The sequence below is a fragment of the Hoplias malabaricus genome, chromosome 5 (assembly GCF_029633855.1).
Source record: "Hoplias malabaricus isolate fHopMal1 chromosome 5, fHopMal1.hap1, whole genome shotgun sequence".
NCBI classification, from domain to species: domain Eukaryota; kingdom Metazoa; phylum Chordata; class Actinopteri; order Characiformes; family Erythrinidae; genus Hoplias; species Hoplias malabaricus.
The window spans coordinates 31,635,199-31,659,526 of NC_089804.1; positions in this window are offsets into that span (position 1 = coordinate 31,635,199).

Consider the following 24,328-nt stretch of genomic DNA (forward strand, 5'->3'; position numbering starts at 1 on the left):
TCGCGCCGCTGCTTACAGCAGCAGGCGCAACATAACTAGAGGTCTGCATTTCCAGGAGGAAACGCGAGATGTTGCGCCGCCTAAATCCCTGCCCCCCGATCCGCGTCTTTCCCGCTTAAAGCAAGGTCCTCGATACGGTAAACCCGCGTGGGTCACTAGGCGACGCTTATGGTGAAGGAGTTTACTGCTAAGCTGTTGGTAGTGGGATGTTAAGAGAGCACTCTCCCACAGCAGTTTACATTGGACTCTATGGAGCTCTGTAGGCCGTGAATGGAAAACGGGGTCAAAGGTCATGAAGCGGGTGGGCTATCGGCCCATAATTTCACGTGGTGGGACCGTGGACTCTCGGGTCTGCCCGTTTGAATTCTGGTGTCTCTAGCTCGAAAACTGAGCGTGTGACAGCAGTTTGAAAGTTTGACAAAAGTTTATGGACATTTTTCCATTCATTACTATGGGAGAAAACACGAAACTTCAAATGCTTACTGTGCGAAAACTATGCAACTTTTCCAAAAGCTGTATACAAGCCCGCATCCCACAGGGAAGCTCTACGAATGAAACTTTGAACGGAGTCCATATCTCGAAAACTGTGGGCGGAGTTAACCGGACAAGAGTGAACGATCCTCAGAATGAAGGGCAGCAAACGTAACACTAGAGGTCTGCATTTCCAGGAGGAAACGCGAGATGTTGCGCCGCCTAAACCCCTGCCCCCCGATCCGCGTCTTTCCCGCTTAAAGCGAGGTCCTCGATACGGTAAACCCGCGTGGGTCACTAGGCGACGCTTATGGTGAAGGAGATTACTGCTAAGCTGTCGGTAGTGGGATGTTAAGAGAGCACTCTCCCACAGCAGTTTACATTGGACTCTATGGAGCTCTGTAGGCCGTGAATGGAAAACGGGGTCAAAGGTCATGAAGCGGGTGGGCTATCGGCCTATAGTTTCACGTGGTGGGACCGTGGACCCTCGGGTCTGCCCGTTTGAGTTCTGGTGTCTCTAGCTCGAAAACTGACCGTGTGACAGCAGTTTGAAAGTTTGACAAAAGTTTATGGACATTTTTCCATTCATTCCTATGGGAGTAAAGATGAAAGTTCAAATGCTTACTGTGCGAAAACTATGTAACTTTTCCAAAAGCTGTGTACAAGCCCGCATCCCACAGGGAAGCCCTACGAATGAAACTTTGAACGGAGTCGATATCTCGAAAACTGTGGGCGGAGTTAACCGGACAAGAACGAACGATCCTCAGAATGAAGGGCAGCAAACGTAACACTAGAGGTCTGCATTTCCAGGAGGAAACGCGAGATGTTGCGCCGCCTAAACCCCCGTCCCCCGATCCGCGTCTTAAAATGTTGAAAAGACAGCCAGTATATTGTGAATGAGGTCTTTTTTAAAAATTCCACCTTAAGAAACCCTGGGTAATTAAGACGTCCCCCTTAAAAATGACCTTTAAAGTGTTACAGACTGCCTGTGTATTTCTGTGGCCCTCACAGCTCTCCCCGTCAGTCTCTGACTCTGCCCCTCCCCCTCCCCCCTCTGTCTCTCTCACACGCACGCTCACAGAATACAACTGACAGACTCATGATTCAATGAATTTCGACCGGGGAGCACCCTCCAAAAAATCACCCGTAGCTCGAAAACTTTTCCCAACCAAAATTGAACGAAGCATACCGTAGCGACAAGGAGAGTCTTGTGCTCGAGATGATGTAAAAATTTTTGCACTTTGAGCGAGATTTGATGGTGTAATTACGAGTTAAAAACAGGCAAAGTTTTGAAAATCTGCGTGCCGACCCGCTCTTAAAATACATTGAGCTCTATGGGAGGAAAACCCTCCCAAGTGTGGAACAAAAATTCATAACTCAAGAACGGTATTATCAAACGGTCTGAAACTTACAAGTTTGAGAAAGGGGACATTTCTCTACCATTTAAAATTTAAATGAAGTCTGTAGGTGAAAGTATAAGGAAGTTATGGTGAAATGTTCGGCAGAAAATTGAAAAAGAAAAAAAATAATTTCAATGGGTTCCTATGGGAGCGTACCCACCCTCCGAACAAATGCTTATAGCTCGGAAAGTTTTCCTCACATCACTTAACCGTATATACCGTTGCGACAAGGAGAGTCTGGGGATCGATATGGTATAAAAAATTTGCAGATTAAGTGAGAATTGAGCATGTTATGACGAGTTAAAAACAGGAGAAAATTTTAGAAACCGCACTCTGAGCTGCTCCAAAAATACATTGAACCCTATGGGAGCCGAAACCGTCCCTAGTGCCGAACAAAAATTCATAACTCAAAAACCGTATTTTCAATAATGTTCAAATTTAGAGGTCTTAGAAAGGACAAGTTTCTCTACCATTTAAAATTTAAATGAAGTTTCTAGTTGAAACTATAAGGAAGTTATGGCGATTTGTTCGGCTGAAAAGTGAAAAAACGGCTTTTTGCCACTGAAACTACAGTGGATGACATCACCCCCACTCTAAGAGCCTCCCATTGAAATGAATGGAGGGATTTTGAAGGAGGAAAAGAAAGGGAAGGATGAGTGCAAAAATTCCGAAAACGGAAGTGATGGGAGCCGGTACGCCCGGGTCCGACCGTCTGAAATCCCGTGTCCGTAGCTTGAAAAATGACCGAGTTAGAGCACTTTGAAAATTAATTCCATAGAAATGACTGGGGAAAAACGGAGCGAAAAACGAGTGTAGCGGACGAACGAGTGCGGGTATCGGAAAGCTGTATACAAGCCCACATCGTCGCTATAGGATGCACGATTTCCAGGTGGAACGGAGTCGATAGCTCGAAAGCTGCGGGACTAGTTAGGCGGACAAGGAAATCCGGAATAATAAGAATAATAAAAAAAAAAATAATAATATGACTTTCGGATAACAATATATTGCGCGCTGCTGCTTAAAGCAGCAGGCGCAACATAACTAGAGGTCTGCATTTCCAGGAGGAAACGCGAGATGTTGCGCCGCCTAAACCCCTGCCCCCCGATCCGCGTCTTTCCCGCTTAAAGCGAGGTCCTCGATACGGTAAACCCGCGTGGGTCACTAGGCGACGCTTATGGTGAAGGAGTTTACTGCTAAGCTGTCGGTAGTGGGATGTTAAGAGAGCACTCTCCCACAGCAGTTTACATTGGACACTATGGAGCTCTGTAGGCCGTGAATGGAAAACGGGGTCAAAGGTCATGAAGCGGGTGGGCTATCGGCCCATAATTTCACGTGGCGGGACCGTGGACTCTCGGGTCTCCCCGTTTGAATTCTGGTGTCTGTAGCTCGAAAACTGAGCGTGTGAAAGCAGTTTGAAAGTTTGACAAAAGTTTATGGACATTTTTCCATTCATTCCTATAGGAGAAAAGATGAAACTTCAAAGGCTTACTGTGCAAAAACTATGCAACTTTTCCAAAAGCTGTATACAAGCCCGCATCCCACAGGGCAGCTCTACGAAACAAACTTTGAACGGAGTCGATATCTCGAAAACTGTGGGCGGAGTTAACCGGACAAGAATGAACGATCCTCAGAATGAAGGGCAGCAAACGTAACACTAGAGGTCTGCATTTCCAGGAGGAAACGCGAGATGTTGCGCCGCCTAAACCCCTGCCCCCCGATCCGCGTCTTTCCCGCTTAAAGCGAGGTCCTCGACACGGTAAACCCGCGTGGGTCACTAGGCGACGCTTATGGTGAAGGAGTTTACTGCTAAGCTGTTGGTAGTGGGATGTTAAGAGAGCACTGTCCCACAGCAGTTTACATTGGACTATGTGGAGCTGTGTAGGCCGTGAATGGAAAACGGGGTCAAAGGTCATGAAGCGGGTGGGCTATCGGCCCATAAATTCACGTGGTGGGACCGTGGACTCTCGGGTGTGCCCGTTTGAATTCTGGTGTCTCTAGCTGGAAAACTGACCGTGTGACAGCAGTTTGAAAGTTTGACAAAAGTTTATGGTAATTTTTCCATTCATTCCTATGGGAGTAAAGATGAAAGTTCAAATGCTTACTGTGCGAAAACTATGTAACTTTTCCAAAAGCTGTATACAAGCCCGCATCCCACAGGGCAGCTCTACGAAACAAACTTTGAACGGAGTCGATATCTCGAAAACTGTGGGCGGAGTTAACCGGACAAGAACGAACGATCCTCAGAATGAAGGGCAGCAAACGTAACACTAGAGGTCTGCATTTCCAGGAGGAAACGCGAGATGTTGCGCCGCCTAAACCCCCGCCCCCCGATCCGCGTCTTTCACGCTTAAAGCGAGGTCCTCGATACGGTAAACCCACGTGGGTCACTAGGCGACGCTTATGGTGAAGGAGTTTACTGCTAAGCTGTCGGTAGTGGGATGTTAAGAGAGCACTCTCCCACAGCAGTTTACATTGGACTCTATGGAGCTCTGTAGGCCGTGAATGGAAAACGGGGTCAAAGGTCATGAAGCGGGTGGGCTATCGGCCCATAGTTTCACGTGCTGGGACCGTGGACCCTCGGGTCTGCCCGTTTGAGTTCTGGTGTCTCTAGCTCGAAAACTGACCGTGTGACAGCAGTTTGAAAGTTTGACAAAAGTTTATGGACATTTCTCCATTCATTCCTATGGGAGAAAACACGATACTTCAAATGCTTACTGTGCAAAAACTATGTAACTATTCCAAAAGCTGTATACAAGCCCGCATCCCACAGGGAAGCTCTACGAATGAAACTTTGAACGGAGTCGATATCTCGAAAACTGTGGGCGGAGTTAACCGGACAAGAACGAACGATCCTCAGAATGAAGGGCAGCAAACGTAACACTAGAGGTCTGCATTTCCAGGAGGAAACGCGAGATGTTGCGCCGCCTAAACCCCTGCCCCCCGATCCGCGTCTTTCCCGCTTAAAGCGAGGTCCTCGACACGGTAAACCCGCGTGGGTCACTAGGCGACGCTTATGGTGAAGGAGTTTACTGCTAAGCTGTCGGTAGTGGGATGTTAAGAGAGCACTCTCCCACAGCAGTTTACATTGGACTCTATGGAGCTCTGTAGGCCGTGAATGGAAAACGGGGTCAAAGGTCATGAAGCGGGTGGGCTATCGGCCCATAGTTTCACGTGCTGGGACCTTGGACTCTCGGGTCTGCCCGTTTGAGTTCTGGTGTCTCTAGCTCGAAAACTGAGCGTGTGACAGCAGTTTGAAAGTTTGACAAAAGTTTATGGACATTTTTCCATTCATTCCTATGGGAGAAAAGATGAAACTTCAAATGCTTACTGTGCGAAAACTATGCAACTTTTCCAAAAGCTGTATACAAGCCCGCATCCCACAGGGAAGCTCTACGAATGAAACTTTGAACGGAGTCGATATCTCGAAAACTGTGGGCGGAGTTAACCGGACAAGAATGAACGATCCTCAGAATGAAGGGCAGCAAACGTAACATAGAGGTCTGCATTTCCAGGAGGAAACGCGAGATGTTGCGCCGCCTAAACCCCTGCCCCCCGATCCGCGTCTTTCCCGCTTAAAGCGAGGTCCTCGATACGGTAAACCCGCGTGGGTCACTAGGCGACGCTTATGGTGAAGGAGTTTACTGCTAAGCTGTCGGTAGTGGGATGTTAAGAGAGCACTCTCCCACAGCAGTTTACATTGGACTCTATGGAGCTCTGTAGGCCGTGAATGGAAAACGGGGTCAAAGGTCATGAAGCGGGTGGGCTATCGGCCTATAGTTTCACGTGGTGGGACTGTGGACCCTCGGGTCTGCCCGTTTGAGTTCTGGTGTCTCTAGCTCGAAAACTGAGCGTGTGACAGCAGTTTTAAAGTTTGACAAAAGTTTATGGACATTTTTCCATTCATTCCTATGGGAGTAAAGATGAAACTTCAAATGCTTACTGTGCAAAAACTATGCAACTTTTCCAAAAGCTGTATACAAGCCCGCATCCCACAGGGCAGCTCTACGAAACAAACTTTGAACGGAGTCGATATCTCGAAAACTGTGGGCGGAGTTAACCGGACAAGAATGAACGATCCTCAGAATGAAGGGCAGCAAACGTAACACTAGAGGTCTGCATTTCCAGGAGGAAACGCGAGATGTTGCGCCGCCTAAACCCCTGCCCCCCGATCCGCGTCTTTCTCGCTTAAAGCGAGATCCTCGATACGGTAAACCCGCGTGGGTCACTAGGCGACGCTTATGGTGAAGGAGTTTACTGCTAAGCTGTTGGTAGTGGGATGTTAAGAGAGCACTCTCCCACAGCAGTTTACATTGGACTCTATGGAGCTCTGTAGGCCGTGAATGGAAAACGGGGTCAAAGGTCATGAAGCGGGTGGGCTATCGGCCTATAATTTCACGTGGTGGGACCGTGGACTCTCGGGTCTGACGGTTTCAGTTCTGGTGTCTCTAGCTCGAAAACTGTGCGTGTGACAGCAGTTTGAAAGTTTGACAAAAGTTTATGGACATTTTTCCATTCATTCCTATGGGAGAAAACACGAAACTTCAAATGCTTACTGTGCGAAAACTATGTAACTTTTCCAAAAGCTGTATACAAGCCCGCATCCCACAGGGAAGCTGTACGAAACAAACTTTGAACGGAGTCGATATCTCGAAAACTGTGGGCGGAGTTAACCGGACAAGAATGAACGATCCTCAGAATGAAGGGCAGCAAACGTAACACTAGAGGTCTGCATTTCCAGGAGGAAACGCGAGATGTTGCGCCGCCTAAACCCCCGCCCCCCGATCCGCGTCTTTCCCGCTTAAAGCGAGGTCCTCGATACGGTAAACCCGCGTGGGTCACTAGGCGACGCTTATGGTGAAGGAGTTTACTGCTAAGCTGTCGGTAGTGGGATGTTAAGAGAGCACTCTCCCACAGCAGTTTACATTGGACTCTATGGAGCTGTGTAGGCCGTGAATGGAAAACGATACATTTTGAATTCCACCTTTAAAAACAATTCCACCTTAAGAAACCCAGAATTGTATTGAAATGTCCACATCACAGGCCAAAAGAGTCTTAAAAGCAAAAAAAGATGGCCAATACATTTTAAATACCACCTTAATAAAAATTCCACCTTAAGAAACCCACAGTTGTATTGACACGTCCACCTTTAAAAATGACCACTTTAAATAAAGCTTAAAATGTCGAAAAGACAGGCAGTATATTGTGAATGAGGTATTCTTAAAAAATTCCACCTTAAGAAACCCTGGATAATTAAGATGTCCCCCTTAAAAATGACCTTTAAAGTGTTACAGACTGCCTGTGTATTTCTGTGGCCCTCACAGCTCTTCCCCTCAGTCTCTGCCTCTGCCCCTCCCCCTCCCCCCTCTGTCTCTCTCACACGCACGCTCACAGAATACAACTGACAGACTCATGATTCAATGAATTTCGACCGGTGGCGCACCTTCCAAAAAACCTCAAATATCTCAAAAACTTTTCCAGGTCCAAAAATGAACGAAGCATACCGTAGCGACAAGGAGAGTCTGGTGCTCGAGATGGTGTAAAAATTTTTGCACTTTGAGCGAGATTTGATGGTGTAATTACGAGTTAAAAACAGGCAAAGTTTTGAAAATCTGCGTGCCGAGCCGCTCTTAAAATACATTGAGCTCTATGGGAGGAAAACCCTCCCAAGTGTGGAACAAAAATTCATAACTCAAGAACGGTATTCTCAAACGGTCTGAAACTTACAAGTGTGAGAAAGGGGAAATTTCTCTACCATTTAAAGTTTAAATGAAGTCTGTAGGTGAAAGTATAAGGAAGTTATGGTGAAATGTTCGGCAGAAAATTGAAAAAGAAAAAAAATAATTTCAATGGGTTCCTATGGGAGCGTACCCACCCTCCGAACAAATGCTTATAGCTCGGAAAGTTTTCCTCACATCACTTAACCGTATATACCGTTGCGACAAGGAGAGTCTGGGGATCGATATGGTATAAAAAATTTGCAGATTAAGTGAGAATTGAGCATGTTATGACGAGTTAAAAACAGGAGAAAATTTTAGAAACCGCACTCTGAGCTGCTCCAAAAATACATTGAACCCTATGGGAGCCGAAACCCTCCCTAGTGCCGAACAAAAATTCATAACTCAAAAACCGTATTTTCAATAATGTTCAAATTTAGAGGTCTTAGAAAGGACAAGTTTCTCTACCATTTAAAATTTAAATGAAGTTTCTAGGTGAAAGTATGAGGAAGTTATGGCAATTTGTTCGGCTGAAAAGTGAAAAACCCGTTTTCTGAGAAGGAATCTACAGTGTATGATGTCACCCACTCTAAGAGCCTCCCACTGAAATGAATGGAGGGATTTTGAAGGAGTGATAGAAAGGGAAGGATGAGTGCAAAAATTCCGAAAACGGAAGTGATGGGAGCCGGTACGCCCGGGTCCGACCGTCTGAAATCCCGTGTCCGTAGCTTGAAAAATGACCGAGTTAGAGCACTTTGAAAATTAATTCCATAGAAATGACTGGGGAAAAACGGAGCGATAAACGAGTGTAGCGGACGAACGAGTGCGGGTATCGGAAAGCTGTATACAAGCCCACATCGTCGCTATAGGACGCACGATTTCCAGGTGGAACGGAGTCAATAGCTCGAAAGCTGCGGGACTAGTTAGGCGGACAAGGAAACGCGGAATAATAAGAATAAAAATAATAATAGAGGTCTGCATTTCCAGGAGGAAACGCGAGATGTTGCGCCGCCTAAACCCCCGCCCCCCGATCCGCGTCTTTCCCGCTTAAAGCGAGGTCCTCGATACGGTAAACCCGCGTGGGTCACTAGGCGACGCTTATGGTGAAGGAGTTTACTGCTAAGCTGTCGGTAGTGGGATGTTAAGGGAGCACTCTCCCACAGCAGTTTACATTGGACTCTATGGAGCTCTGTAGGCCGTGAAAGGAAAACGGGGTCAAAGGTCATGAAGCGGGTGGGCTATCGGCCCATAAATTCACGTGGTGGGACCGTGGACTCTCGGGTCTGCCCGTTTGAATTCTGGTGTCTCTAGCTCGAAAACTGACCGTGTGACAGCAGTTTGAAAGTTTGACAAAAGTTTATGGACATTTTTCCATTCATTCCTATGGGAGAAAAGATGAAACTTCAAATGCTTACTGTGCGAAAACTATGTAACTTTTCCAAAAGCTGTATACAAGCCCGCATCCCACAGGGCAGCTCTACGAGACAAACTTTGAACGGAGTCTATATCTCGAAAACTGTGGGCGGAGTTAACCGGACAAGAATGAACGATCCTCAGAATGAAGGGCAGCAAACGTAACACTAGAGGTCTGCATTTCCAGGAGGAAACGCGAGATGTTGCGCCGCCTAAACCCCCGCCCCCCGATCCGCGTCTTTCCCGCTTAAAGCGAGGTCCTCGATACGGTAAACCCGCGTGGGTCACTAGGCGACGCTTATGGTGAAGGAGTTTACTGCTAAGCTCTCGGTAGTGGGATGTTAAGAGAGCACTCTCCCACAGCAGTTTACATTGGACTCTATGGAGCTGTGTAGGCCGTGAATGGAAAACGGGGTCAAAGGTCATGAAGCGGGTGGGCTATCGGCCTATAGTTTCACGTGGTGGGACCTTGGACTCTCGGGTCTGCCCGTTTGAATTCTGGTGTCTCTAGCTCGAAAACTGAGCGTGTGACAGCAGTTTGAAAGTTTGACAAAAGTTTATGGACATTTTCCCATTCATTCCTATGGGAGTAAAGATGAAACTTCAAATGCTTACTGTGCAAAAACTATGCAACTTTTCCAAAAGCTGTATACAAGCCCGCATCCCACAGGTAAGCTCTACGAAACAAACTTTGAACGGAGTCGATATCTCGAAAACTGTGGGCGGAGTTAACCGGACAAGGAATGAAGATCCTCAGAATGAAGGGCAGCAAACGTAACACGAGATGTTGCGCCGCCTAAACCCCCGTCCCCCGATCCGCGTCTTTCCCGCTTAAAGCGAGGTCCTCGATACGGTAAACCCGCGTGGGTCACTAGGCGACGCTTATGGTGAAGGAGTTTACTGCTAAGCTGTCGGTAGTGGGATGTTAAGAGAGCACTCTCCCACAGCAGTTTACATTGGATTCTATACTTGCCTTTTACAGTTAAGACACCTCTTCCACCTATGGAAAAAGAGTAAAATAATAAAACAATGCCTTATATTAATCTGAAGACAGAAATAAGGCCTGGTTTTGTTTAAAGCCCACTCACCACGTCAAGGTACAGGCCAAGAGTGGGATGTTAGTATGACACGACACAGACAAGGTTAGTATACACTGACAAACAATACAAACATGTAGGCACGCAGACAACACAAGCAATAACCTATAACACTTTCCCTCTTAGTGGTTAAAACACTTAAACTGAAACTTAATTTAAATTAAACTAACTACTTTTTTTATTTTAAGGGTTTAAAAAAGTGAATAAAACGTACACACCAGAACAGGTGTGTGCAATATATACAAAGGTTTCTTTTTTTTTTTTTTTTTTTTTTTTTTAAGGGTTTAAAAAAGTGAATAAAAGTTACACACCAGAACAGGTGTGTGCAATATATACAAAAGTTTTTTTTTTCTTTAAAGGGTTTTAAAAAACAGAATTAATAATAAAAACAGTAACTAAAACACCAGAAAAGATGTGTGAACTCTATAATTTTTTTTAAAAGAATAAGTAAAAAACACCCATTACTTACCTGTTTCAAGTGACAGATCTGAAGTTTCATGGATTGCAGAGAGGCTGCTTCTTCTGATCCTGGGTTTCAACAATCCTTTGTACATTCTTCTGTTTTGAATAAAAATATATACAAGGTTTTTTTAAGGGTTTTAAAAAACAGAATTAATAATAAAAACAGTAAATAAAGGGTGCTGCACGGTGGCGCAGCAGGTAGTGTCGCAGTCACACAGGCCTGGAGGTTGTGGGTGCGATTCCCGGTCCAGGTTACTGTCTGTGAGGAGTTGGTGTGTTCTCCCTGTGTCTGCGTGGATTTCCTCTGGGTGCTCCGGTTTCCTCCTACAGTCCAAAAAACACACGTTGGTAGGTGGATTGTTGACTCAAAAGTGTGTGTGTGTGTGTGTGTGTGTGTGTGTGTGTGTGTGTGTGTGCATGTTGCCCTGTGAAGGACTGGCGCCCCCTCCAGGGTGTATTCCTGCCTTGCGCCCAATGATTCCAGGACCCACCGTGACCTTGAACTGGATAAGCGGTTACAGATAATGAATGAATGAATGAACAGTAAATAAAACACTATAACTCTATAATTTTTTTTAACAGAATAAGTAAAAAACACCAGTTACTTATCTGTTTCAAATGATGGCTCTGAATTTCATTGATTGCAGTGAGGCTGCTTCTTCTGATTCTGGGTTTCAACAATCCTTTGTACATTCCTCTGTGTTGAATAAAAGTTAAACACCAAAACAGGTGTGTGAAATATATATAAATAGTTTTTTTTAGGGTTTTAAAAAACAGAATTAACAATAAAAACAGTAACTAAAACACCAGAACAGATGTGTGAACCCTATAATTTTTTTTAAAGAATAAGTAAAAAACACTTACCTGTTTCAAGTGACGGAACTGAAGTTTCTTTGATTGCAGTGAGGCTGGTTCTTGTGAGACTGGGTTTGAACGATCCTGTGTACATTCTTCTAGGTTGCTGGGGCCGTTTATGATCCACTCAGCAGCATTTCCGTTGTAATCATTGAACATTTAGAAATTTCAAGAGACTGAATTGAAGGTCCTTTGATTTCAGTGAGCATGTTGTGAGCATGATGATCAAACAATCCTTTGTAGGTTCTTCTGTGTTGCTGGGGCCGTTTATGATCCACTCAGCAACTTCAATTAAGATCTGTCGTTGATCTGCGTGTTGGGAGGCTGTGATTCCAATGATATTTACTTGGATGCAGTGAGGCTGTCGTGAGCATGGAGAAGTATTAATTTTTTTGGCATGTTCTTCTGTGGCTGGGGCTGAAAAACAGAATTAATAATAAAAACAGTAACTAAAACACCAGAACAGATGTGTGAACCCTATAATTATTTTTAAAAGAATAAGTAAAAAACACTTACCTGTTTCAAGTGACGGAAGTGAAGTTTCTTTGATTGCAGTGAGGCTGCTTCTTCTGATCCTGGGTTTGAATGATCCTGTGTACATTCTTCTGTGTTACTGGGGCCGTTTATGATCCACTCAGCAACATTTCTGTTATCTGTCATTGAACATTCAGTGATTTCAAGAGGCTGATCTGAATGAAGCTGATTTCAGTGAGGGTGTTTTGAGCATGTATTTTGAAGTCTTTTGAATGTTCTTCTGTTGCTGGGGCCGTTTATGATCCACTCAGCAACATTTCTGTTATCTGTCATTGAACATTCAGTGATTTCAAGAGGCTGATCTGAATGAAGCTGATTTCAGTGAGGGTATTTTGAGCATGTATTTTGAAGTCTTTTGAATGTTCCTGTTACTGGGGCCGTTTATGATCCACTCAGCAACATTTCTGTTATCTGTCATTGAACATTCAGTGATTTCAAGAGGCTGATCTGAATGAAGCTGATTTCAGTGAGGCTGTTTTGAGCATGTATTTTGAAGTCTTTTGAATGTTCTTCTGTTGGGTGCAGTGAGGCTGTCGTGAACATAGAGATGGACCAATACTTTGCATGTTGTTCTGTGTTGCTGGGGCCGTTTATGATCCACTCAGCAACTTAAATTACGATCCATCGTTGAACATTTCTCTGTCTGCAGTGAGGCTGTCGTGAGTATGGAGAAGGATGAATTCTTTTTGCATTTTCTTCCGTGGCTGGGGCTAAAAAACAGAATTAATAATAAAAACAGTAACTAAAACACCAGAACAGATGTGTGAACCCTATAATTATTTTTAAAAGAATAAGTAAAAAACACTTACCTGTTTCAAGTGATGGAACTGAAGTTTCTTTAATTGCAGTGAGGCTACTTCTTCTGATCCTGGGTTTGAACGATCCTGGGTTTGAACGATCCTGTGTACATTCTTCTGTGGCTGGGGCTAAAAAACAGAATTAATAATAAAAACAGTAACTAAAACACCATAACAGATGTGTGAACCCTATAATTATTTTTAAAAGAATAAGTAAAAACACTTACCTGTTTCAAGTGATGGAACTGAAGTTTCTTTGATTGCAGTGAGGCTACTTCTTCTGATCCTGGGTTTGAACGATCCTGTGTACATTCTTCTGTGGCTGGGGCTAAAAAACAGAATTAATAATAAAAACAGTAACTAAAACACCATAACAGATGTGTGAACCCTATAATTATTTTTAAAAGAATAAGTAAAAACACTTACCTGTTTCAAGTGATGGAACTGAAGTTTCTTTAATTGCAGTGAGGCTACTTCTTCTGATCCTGGGTTTGAACGATCCTGGGTTTGAACGATCCTGTGTACATTCTTCTGTGGCTGGGTCTAAAAAACAGAATAAATAATAAAAACAGTAACTAAAACACCAGAACAGATGTGTGAACCCTATAATTATTTTTAAAAGAATAAGTAAAAACACTTACCTGTTTCAAGTGATGGAACTGAAGTTTCTTTGATTGCAGTGAGGCTGCTTCTTCTGATCCTGGATTTGAACGATCCTGGGTTTGAACGATCCTGGGTTTGAATTATCCTGTGTACATTCTTCTGTGGCTGGGGCTAAAAAACAGAATAAATAATAAAAACAGTAACTAAAACACCAGAACAGATGTGTGAACCCTATAATTATTTTTAAAAGAATAAGTAAAAACACTTTCCTGTTTCAAGTGATGGAACTGAAGTTTCTTTGATTGCAGTGAGGCTACTTCTTCTGATCCTGGGTTTGAATGATCCTGTGTACATTCTTCTGTGTTGCTGGGGCCGTTTATGGTTCACTCAGAAACTACGATCCATCGTTGATTTGTGTGTCAGGAGGCTGTGATTCCAATGACATTTCCTTGGATGCAGTGAGGCTGTCATGAGCATGGAGATGGATGAATTCTTTGCAGTTTCTTCTGTGTTGCTGGGGCCGTTTATGATCCACTGAGAAACTATGATCCATCGTTGATCTGCATAGTGGGAGGCTGTGATCCGAATGACATATCCTTGGATGCAGTGATGCTGTCGTGACCATGGAGATAGACAGGTCCTTTACTTCCATGAAGCTGGCCCCTCTCATAATGAGAAACGTAATAAAACCTGTCCCTTAATTAGTGTTGTGTTTGTGCTTGTTTGTGTTGCAAAAACCATCGTTTGTGCTGGTAGACTTTTTGAAGAATTAGACATTATATCTTAGTACCTGTTACGTAAGGCAGCCCCTCAAAAGTGGCCAAATCGCTCCAAAGTGGTCTCATTTGTTAGTGCTGCGTTTGTGCCGGTAAAAAAATGTACTTGAATAGTTGAGCCAGTAATTCACTCAGCCCCTCATCAACGTCCAATTCACACCAGAGTGGTCTCATTCATTAGTGCTGGGTTTGTGTTGGTTTGTGCTGTTAGAAAAATTATTTGTGCTATTTTAATGATTTAATTTTATAAGGAACATTTCTATATTAGTACTACAAATATTACTTTTAACAACACAAACCAGCACTAGCTTTAACAAATGAAACCACCTTAGTGTGATCTGGCCTGGGGGTGCGATGACATCACGTATAGAAATATTCTTTACCCAATTAAATCATTAAAAGAGCACAAATATTTATTCTAACAGCACAAACAAGCACAAACCAGCACAAACGCAGCACTAACGAATGACGTCACTCTGGTGTCAATTGGACGTTGATGAGGGGCTGAGTGAAGTCACCGGCTCAAGTAAATATTTCTTAGTCTATAACTCAAAAAGTAAATAAGCACAAATATTTTTTTTAACGGCACAAACGAGGCACTAACGAATGAGACCACTTTGGCACGATTTGGCCACAAATGAGGGGCTGCCTTATGTAACAGGTGCTAAGACATAATGTCTAATTCTTCAAAAACGGTACCAGCACAAACGATGTTTTTTGCAACACAAACAAGCACGAACACAACACTAACGAAGGGCCTTTTATTTATTCCGTTTCTCATCATTTGAGGGGCCAGCTTCACGGAGGTCAATCCTTTGCAGGTTCTTCTGTGTTGCTGGGGCCGTTTATGATCCACTCAGCAACTTCAATTACGATCCATCGTTGATCTCTGTGTCGGGAGGCTGTGATTCCAATGACATTTCCTTGGATGCAGTGAGGCTGTCGTGTTTATGAAGAAGGATGAATCCTTTGCAGGTTCTTCTGTGTTGCTGGGGCCGTTTATGATCCACTCAGCAACTTCCATTAGGATCTGAGGTTCATCTGCATGTTGGGAGGCTGTGATTCCAATGACATTTCCTTGGATGCAGTGAGGCTGTCGTGTGCATGAAGAAGGATGAATCCTTTGCAGGTTCTTCTGTGTTGCTGGGGCCGTTTATCATCCACTCAGAAACTACATCCATCGTTGATCTGCGTGTCGGGAGGCTGTGATTCCAATGACATTTCCTTGGATGCAGTGAGGCTGTCGTGTGCATGAAGAAGGATGAATTCTTTGCAGGTTCTTCTGTGTTGCTGGGGTCATTCAACATCCACTCAGAAACTACGATCCATCGTTGATCTCTGTGTCGGGACGCTGTGATCTGAATGACATTTCCTTGGATGCAGTGATGCTGTCGTGAGCATGGAGATGGACAGGTCCTTTACCTCCGTGAAGCTGGCCCCTCTTATAATGAGAAACGGAATAAAAACGTGTCCTTTTTTTAGTGCTGCAGTTTTGTTTGTTTGTGCTGCAAAAATCATTGTTCGTGCTAGTGGACTTTTTGAAGAATTAGACATTATATCTTAGTACCTGTTACGTAAGGCAGCCCCTCATTAGTGGCCAAATTGCTCTAAAGTGGTCTCATTCGTTAGTGCTGCGTTTGTGCCGTTAAAAAAATGTGCTTGAATAGTTGAGCCAGTAATTCACTCAGCCCCTCATCAACGTCCAATTCACACCAGAGTGGTCTCATTCATTAGTGCTGGGTTTGTGTTGGTTTGTGCTTGTTTGTGCTGTTAGAAAAATTATTTGTGCTATTTTAATGATTTAATTTTATAAGGAACATTTCTATATTAGTACTACAAATATTACTTTTAACAACACAAACCAGCACTAGCTTTAACAAATGAAACCACCTTAGTGTGATCTGGCCTGGGGGTGCGATGACATCACGTATAGAAATATTCTTTACCCAATTAAATCATTAAAAGAGCACAAATATTTATTCTAACAGCACAAACAAGCACAAACCAGCACAAACGCAGCACTAACGAATGACGTCACTCTGGTGTCAATTGGACGTTGATGAGGGGCTGAGTGAAGTCACCGGCTCAAGTAAATATTTCTTAGCCTATAACTCAAAAAGTAAATAAGCACAAATATTTTTTTTAACGGCACAAACGAGGCACTAACGAATGAGACCACTTTGGCACGATTTGGCCACAAATGAGGGGCTGCCTTATGTAACAGGTGCTAAGATATAATGTCTAATTCTTCAAAAACGGTACCAGCACAAAACGATGGTTTTTGCAACACAAACAAGCACGAACACAACACTAACGAAGGGCCTTTTATTTATTCCGTTTCTCATCATTTGAGGGGCCAGCTTCACGGAGGTCAATCCTTTGCAGGTTCTTCTGTGTTGCTGGGGCCGTTTATGATCCACTCAGCAACTTCAATTACGATCCATCGTTGATCTCTGTGTCTGGAGGCTGTGATTCCAATGACGTTTCCTTGGATGCAGTGAGGCTGTCGTGTACATGAAGAAGGATGAATCCTTTGCAGGTTCTTCTGTGTTGCTGGGGCCGTTTATCATCCACTCAGAAACTACATCAATTGTTGATCTCTGTGTCGGGAGGCTGTTATTCCAATGATGTTTCCTTGGATGCAGTGAGGCTGCTTCTTCTGATCCTGGGTTTGAACGATCCTGTGTACATTCTTCTGTGGCTGGGGCTAAAAATCAGAATTAATAATAAAAACAGTAACTAAAACACCAGAACAGATGTGTGAACCCTATAATTATTTTAAAAAGAATAAGTAAAAAACACTTACCTGTTTCAAGTGACGGAACTGAAGTTTCTTTGATTGCAGTGAGGCTGCTTCTTCTGATCCTGGGTTTGAACGATCCTGTGTACATTCTTCTGTGTTACTGGGGCCGTTTATGATCTACTCAGCAACATTTCTGTTATCTGTCATTGAACATTCAGTGATTTCAAGAAGCTGATCTGAATGAAGCTGATTTCAGTGAGGCTGTTTTGAGCATGTATTCTGAAGTCTTTTGAATGTTCTTCTGTTGGGTGCAGTGAGGCTGTCGTGAACATAGAGATGGACCAATACTTTGCATGTTGTTCTGTGTTGCTGGGGCCGTTTATGATCCACTCAGCAACTTAAATTACGATCCATCGTTGAACATTTCTTTGTCTGCAGTGAGGCTGTCGTGAGTATGGAGTAGGATGAATTCTTTTTGTATTTTCTTCTGTGGCTGGGGCTAAAAAACAGAATTAATAATAAAAACAGTAACTAAAAAACCAGAACAGATGTGTGAACCCTATAATTATTTTTAAAAGAATAAGTAAAAACACTTACCTGTTTCAAGTGACGGAAGTGAAGTTTCTTTGATTGCAGTGAGGCTGCTTCTTCTGATCCTGGGTTTGAACGATCCTGTGTACATTCTTCTGTGGCTGGGGCCGTTTATGGTTCACTCAGAAACTACATCAATTGTTGATCTCTGTGTCGGGAGGCTGTTATTCCAATGATGTTTCCTTGGATGCAGTGAGGCTGCTTCTTCTGATCCTGGGTTTGAACGATCCTGTGTACATTCTTCTGTGGCTGGGGCTAAAAAACAGAATTAATAATAAAAACAGTAACTAAAACACCAGAACAGATGTGTGAACCCTATAATTATTTTTAAAAGAATAAGTAAAAACACTTACCTGTTTCAAGTGATGGAACTGAAGTTTCTTTGATTGCAGTGAGGCTACTTCTTCTGATCCTGGGTTTGAACGATCCTGTGTTTGAATGATCCTGTGTACATTCTTCTGTCTTGCTGGGGCCGTTCATCATCCACTCAGAAACTACATCCATCGTTGATCTGCGTGTCGGGAGGCTGTGATTCCAATGACATGTCCTTGGATGCAGTGAGGCTGTCGTGTGCATGAAGAAGGATGAATCCTTTGCAGGTTCTTCTGTGTTGCTGGGGCCGTTTATGATCCACTCAGAAACTACATCAATTGTTGATCTCTGTGTCGGGAGGCTGTTATTCCAATGATGTTTCCTTGGATGCAGTGAGGCTGCTTCTTCTGATCCTGGGTTTGAACGATCCTGTGTACATTCTTCTGTGGCTGGGGCTAAAAAACAGAATTAATAATAAAAACAGTAACTAAAACACCAGAACAGATGTGTGAACCCTATAATTATTTTTAAAAGAATAAGTAAAAACACTTACCTGTTTCAAGTGACGGAAGTGAAGTTTCTTTGATTGCAGTGAGGCTGCTTCTTCTGATCCTGGGTTTGAACGATCCTGTGTACATTCTTTTGTGTTACTGGGGCCGTTTATGATCCACCCAGCAACATTTCTGTTATCTGTCATTGAACATTCAGTGAATTCAAGAGGCTGATCTGAATGAAGCTGATTTCAGTGAGGCTGTTTTGAGCATGTATTTTGAAGTCTTTTGAATGTTCTTCTGTTACTGGGGCCGTTTATGATCCACTCAGCAACATTTCTGTTATCTGTCATTGAACATTCAGTGATTTCAAGAGGCTGATCTGAATGAAGCTGATTTCAGTGAGGGTATTTTGAGCATGTATTTTGAAGTCTTTTGAATGTTCTTCTGTTACTGGGGCCGTTTATGATCCACTCAGCAACATTTCTGTTATCTGTCATTGAACATTCAGTGATTTCAAGAGGCTGATCTGAATGAAGCTGATTTCAGTGAGGCTGTTTTGAGCATGTATTTTGAAGTCTTTTGAATGTTCTTCTGTTGGGTGCAGTGAGGCTGTCGTGAACATAGAGATGGACCAATACTTTGCATGTTGTTCTGTGTTGCTGGGGCCGTTTATGATCCACTCAGCAACTTAAATTACAATCCATCGTTGAACATTTCACCTTCTGCAGTGAGGCTGTCGTGAGCATGGAGAAGGATGAATTCTTTTTGTATTTTCTTCTGTGGCTGGGGCTAAAAAACAGAATTAATAATAAAAACAGTAACTAAAACACCATAACAGATGTGTGAACCCTATAATTATTTTTAAAAGAATAAGTAAAAACACTTACCTGTTTCAAGTGACGGAAGTGAAGTTTCTTTGATTGCAGTGAGGCTGATTCTTCTGATCCTGGGTTTGAATGATCCTGTGTACATTCTTCTGTGGCTGGGGCTAAAAAACAGAATTAATAATAAAAACAGTAACTAAAACACCAGAATAGATGTGTGAACCCTATAATTATTTTTAAAAGAATAAGTAGAAAAAACTTACCTGTTTCAAGTGACGGAAGTGAAGTTTCTTTGATTGCAGTGAGGCTGCTTCTTCTGATCCTGGGTTTGAACGATCCTGTGAACATTCTTCTGTGTTACTGGGGCCGTTTATGATCCACTCAGCAACATTTCCGTTATCTGTCGTTGAACATTCAGTGATTTCAAGAGGCTGATCTGAATTAAGCTGATTTCAGTGAGGCTGTTTTGAGCATGCATTTTGAACAGTCTTTTGCATGTTCTTCTGTTGGGTGCAGTGAGGCTGTCGTGAACATAGAGATGGACCAATACTTTGCATGTTGTTCTGTGTTGCTGGGGCCATTTATGATCCACTCAGCAACTTAAATTACAATCCATCGTTGAACATTTCTCTGTCTGCAGTGAGGCTGTCGTGAGCATGGAGAAGGATGAATTCTTTTTGCATTTTCTTCTGTGGCTGGGGCTAAAAAACAGAATTAATAATAAAAACAGTAACTAAAACACCAGAACAGATGTGTGAACCCTATAAATATTTTTAAAAGAATAAGTAAAAAACACTTACCTGTTTCAAGTGACGGAAGTGAAGTTTCTTTGATTGCAGTGAGGCTGCTTCTTCTGATCCTGGATTTGAACGATCCTGTGCACATTCTTCTGTGTTGCTGGGGCCGTTTATGATCCACTCAGCAACTTAAATTACAATCCGTCCTTGAACATTTCTCTGTCTTGGGAGACTGTGATCCAAATGACATGTGCTTGGATGCAGAATTTTCACTCAGCAGCATTTCCAGCAATGAAATTACTGCTTGAACACAGCATAGACAGGCCTGTGGTAACTATAATAGGAATGCAACACTCCTGATTTCAAGCACTTCTGCTTCTGGGACGTAAAGAAGAGATCCAGTGTTGAATTTTTCTCAGTGGTTGCATCCTCTATGAGCTGTGTGAATCCTCTTTGGTTGAACAAATTATTTATGGGCTTACTGCTTGCTGACCTGACATCTTCATTGAAATCTCCACAGATTATGACATGATCCTGGTCCATCATATCAATGGCATCCAAAAGAGACCTTAAGTTTGAAATAAAGTCCATTATCTTGTAGCTTGGTGGCCTATAAATAGCAGCTACCACAGCTCGTACTGGGTCACTGATTTTCAAAGCAACAAACTCCATGTCAGTGACACCCATTACATATTTCACATGGTGTGCATCTACATGGTTCTTTACATATATGGCAACACCACCAGCCTTTTGGTTTGCCAAATGTGGGAAGCTGCTATACGACACTTGTCTGTTCCGGTTGTATATCGTGTAGCCCTCCAGTTGGAGCTCCTCCGGGACAGTCGTTCCAAACATATGTGTTTCGGTTAAACACAAAATATCTCCCAAGCTGATCTCATGATGTTTTTGCAGGTCATCAAAATGAGACTGTAAACCTTCAACGTTGTGGTGAATAACAGTAAGACTTCCGTTAGTGACAGATTTAGCATGCACCCAAAGGGGCATTACAGTCTCAATGTTTGCTTTTGGCATGCTTTCCAGTGAGGTCAAAACCTCTTCATTGCAAAAAATCATCTTTTCATTGAAGTTGAGGATATGTAGGCCTTGCAAAGACGTGGTTCTGCTGAGAGCTACGTATGCCATTCCGGGCGCAAAAACACGGCGCAGAGATACCACTGTTGATAACGAGGTCATGCCTTGTACTTTGTGTGATGTGCAGGCATAGGCAAGTTTTAAAGGGAACTGACAACGTACCAATCCCTTTTTCTTACATCGCTCCTCTACTCTCTCTATGTAAACAATATTTTCAGGACTCTCAGGACTTCTACAGCGTCTCTTGGCTCCAGCAGTAGGGTTATCCAACTCGAGTCCTATTAAGTCAACGTATACACTGCCTGTTTTTACAGTCTTACTGATGATCCGTGAGATTTTTCCAAACGTCCCATTAACCAAACCATCTGCTGTATCCAAATTCCGTGTAATGACAACACGTGCACCCTCAGACAAGAGTAATGAGTCAGGCAGGTCTCCTTTGCTTCCTTTAATTGGGCATTCTTGCCTTACCATGCTTCCTGTTCTGCCATCTTTTATATGGTCTTCTGCATCCACACGGATTATGTTAGACCTAAGGGCAACAAGCGTGTTATTGTTATGTTCATCCACCTCCTTGTTTGTGGCAAAGATGTGTAAAACATCCAAGGGACAATCATCCTTGCTGGAAAATGCCCTTGTAGCTAACAGAGCTCTGTCAGTCTCCAGTAACGTTTCAGTTTTCTTTTTAACACGCAGTCTGTTCAGCATTTCAGCAAATGCAGCATCCTCTTTCTGTCTCATGACTTCTGTTAGTGTGATTATTTGGAACCGGCCTTTCCAAATATCCATTGTGTTGTCTTCGTAGACGCACAGTGGCTTACTGTTTTTAACCGGTGGCAGTTGAAAGAAGTCACCTACCGCAAGCACTGACACTCCTCCAAAGGGTTTTTTGCTGCCTTTAATCTGTTGAAGCCTCAAATCAACATATGCAAACAGCTCTTTGGAAACCATCGATATTTCATCAATTATGATGACTTGCACACTGGAAAGAATAATCCTCATCTCATCCAAAGAATTTCCAAGTCCTTGATATGGTAGCTTCAGATTCTTTGGAAGTTTCAGTATTGAATGCAGTGTGTTGCCAGAAATGTTAAATGAAGCAGTTCCTGTATAAGATGTCAGCATAACAGTTGGCCTTGTTATGTCATCCAACTCATCCATACTGGGCAATCTTCTCAGAATTTTAGTCAGTTCACTGTAGATACACTTGATCAAGTGAGATTTGCCAGTACCAGCTCCACCAGTGACAAAGTAAAAGAACTGCTCAGGTTGTTCCCCATTTACAAGTTTCAAGCTCCAGTCTCTTAACTTATAAAACACAGCTGCTTGTGTTTGATTTAGGGATTGATACATCTGCCTCATTTCCTTAGCGCTCAGTACCGGGCACTCTACAAGCGCCACTGCTGTTGTCCTGTCAGCAGTTCTTGTGTATTCTGGCACATCATCTTGCTCATTTTCTTCTGTCGGATCTAGTGGCTGACGTTCTGAAATTGTCTCAATCCGCAGAAGCTCTGTATTTGGAGCAAAATTGGCCCATGCATCCTCAATGGGTCCAATCTCTATAAAATCTGTGATTGCACGCTCAATAGCATCACTGTCCTTTTCATATCGTCTTCTGTTGTTATTGACAATATAAAATACAGGTGTCAACTCTGAACCAGGGAGCTTGATACATGCATTCTGAAAGAAACACTGGTAAGAATTAAATGGGGATATCTTAAGCTGACAGTCATTCCTGTACGGTAGGTAAACCTTAAGAAGAGTTCCATAAAACTTTTCAGGCTCTTTCTTTTCAGAAAAACGTGCATACCTGATGACTGCAGGTTTCCCTTTTGTTCTCTTCTGAATAAATCCCATATTATCTTGAAGTGGGATGACATTTTTACTATCTCTCTGCCTGCCATAGACAACTCTGTAGTCGGATGCAAAGTCAGCCATGCACATTTTTTCAAATTCAAGGGTTTGAGGCCTAGCTTTATATTTTTCTGTCAAACCGCTCATCCACACTTGGTCCGAATCTGGATCTTTTGTCTCCAGTACTTTCATGGGAAGGCTCATCTTCATGGCATTGTCATCCGTAGGAATGAAAAGAACACTGCGTGAGCAATGCTTCAGTTTCAAGCTGCACACACGAGTGGCAGCCTCTTGTACACTCACTTCTCTGTTTTTGGAGTAAGCTTGCATGATCTGCTTCATTTGCTCAAGCTCTGACAAATTTTCATGGCTTGATTCCTTCATAATCCGTTTGAGATAATCACTCATCTCATGCTCAGCCTTGGTAATGTATGACAATATATACATTATACAGCTGTAGGGATTGAGAATATACTGAATGTCCATATTTGCATTCCATGCCCTTAACAAGTCAGGATTGTAGCTATTAATCCAACAGTCCATGGGTTCACGTTTAATCATCACTGCACTGGTATCTGTCATCATGTCAAGGTATCTGGTGAAGTCATTATATGTCATGCTGCATTTTTCAAGAATTTCATCTGTACTTTTAAATGAAGATGTTGTGTCATGCAACAAATCCCAAACATGCTTCAACTTAGTTTTTACTTCTTTTTGTGACATTGTTTCATCAGGATTTGATGGCCTGGGTCTACTTATGAAAGTGGTCTTCACAGGTTGCTTTGGAAACCCAAAACGGCAGTGTTTGTTTCCTTTCTTGCAGGATTTGGTGTGATTTCTGCTGTGAGACTGCACTTCCTTCACAATGGTGTACAGTTCAGAGTCTGTCTTTTCATCAGGAAGCTGGCATGATATGTATTTGTCAATGAATGCAGCAACCGTTTGATCTGGATCAACATCAAACCTTGGTGCGTCTTTAACCCAAAACAGGCAATGAATGTGTCCTGATCCTCTGGCCTGAAACTCCACTCTGTAAAACATGTCCACGACTTCACCTATGGGTTGAGCGGGTGATAAAATCAAATCCCTCATTAAGGCCTCCACCCTCTTTTCAAACATTCGAATGACTGTCACAGGGTTACTTCTAAGGATGTCACATTTAGTGGCCCAGTCCAATTCAGAAAAGTTCACACTTTGTCCCTGTTGCTTTTTGATGGCTCCAATTACCTCTGGCCACCTCATCTCCGCAGCACTGAATGTACAAAAAAACGTAGGCAAGCCTAATTGCCTCAAACATGCAAAGAGGTCCCTCATGGTTTTCTCCCAAAAAGCAGGAGTCCCTCTTAGGGGCTGCATGAATCTTGTGGCCTCCCCATGTCGAACAAGTTTCTGTACCTCCTGCTGGTCTTGTAATAATCGTGTAGTAATTCTTTGTCCATCTTTAGTGACTACCCTCCCTTTGCGTAGCTGAATGGACATACTTGACATAGCAAGGTGCATCTCTGCCACAAACTGAGCAAAGAAAATGTAACTGCTGTCAACTGCAAAACGATTGTCAA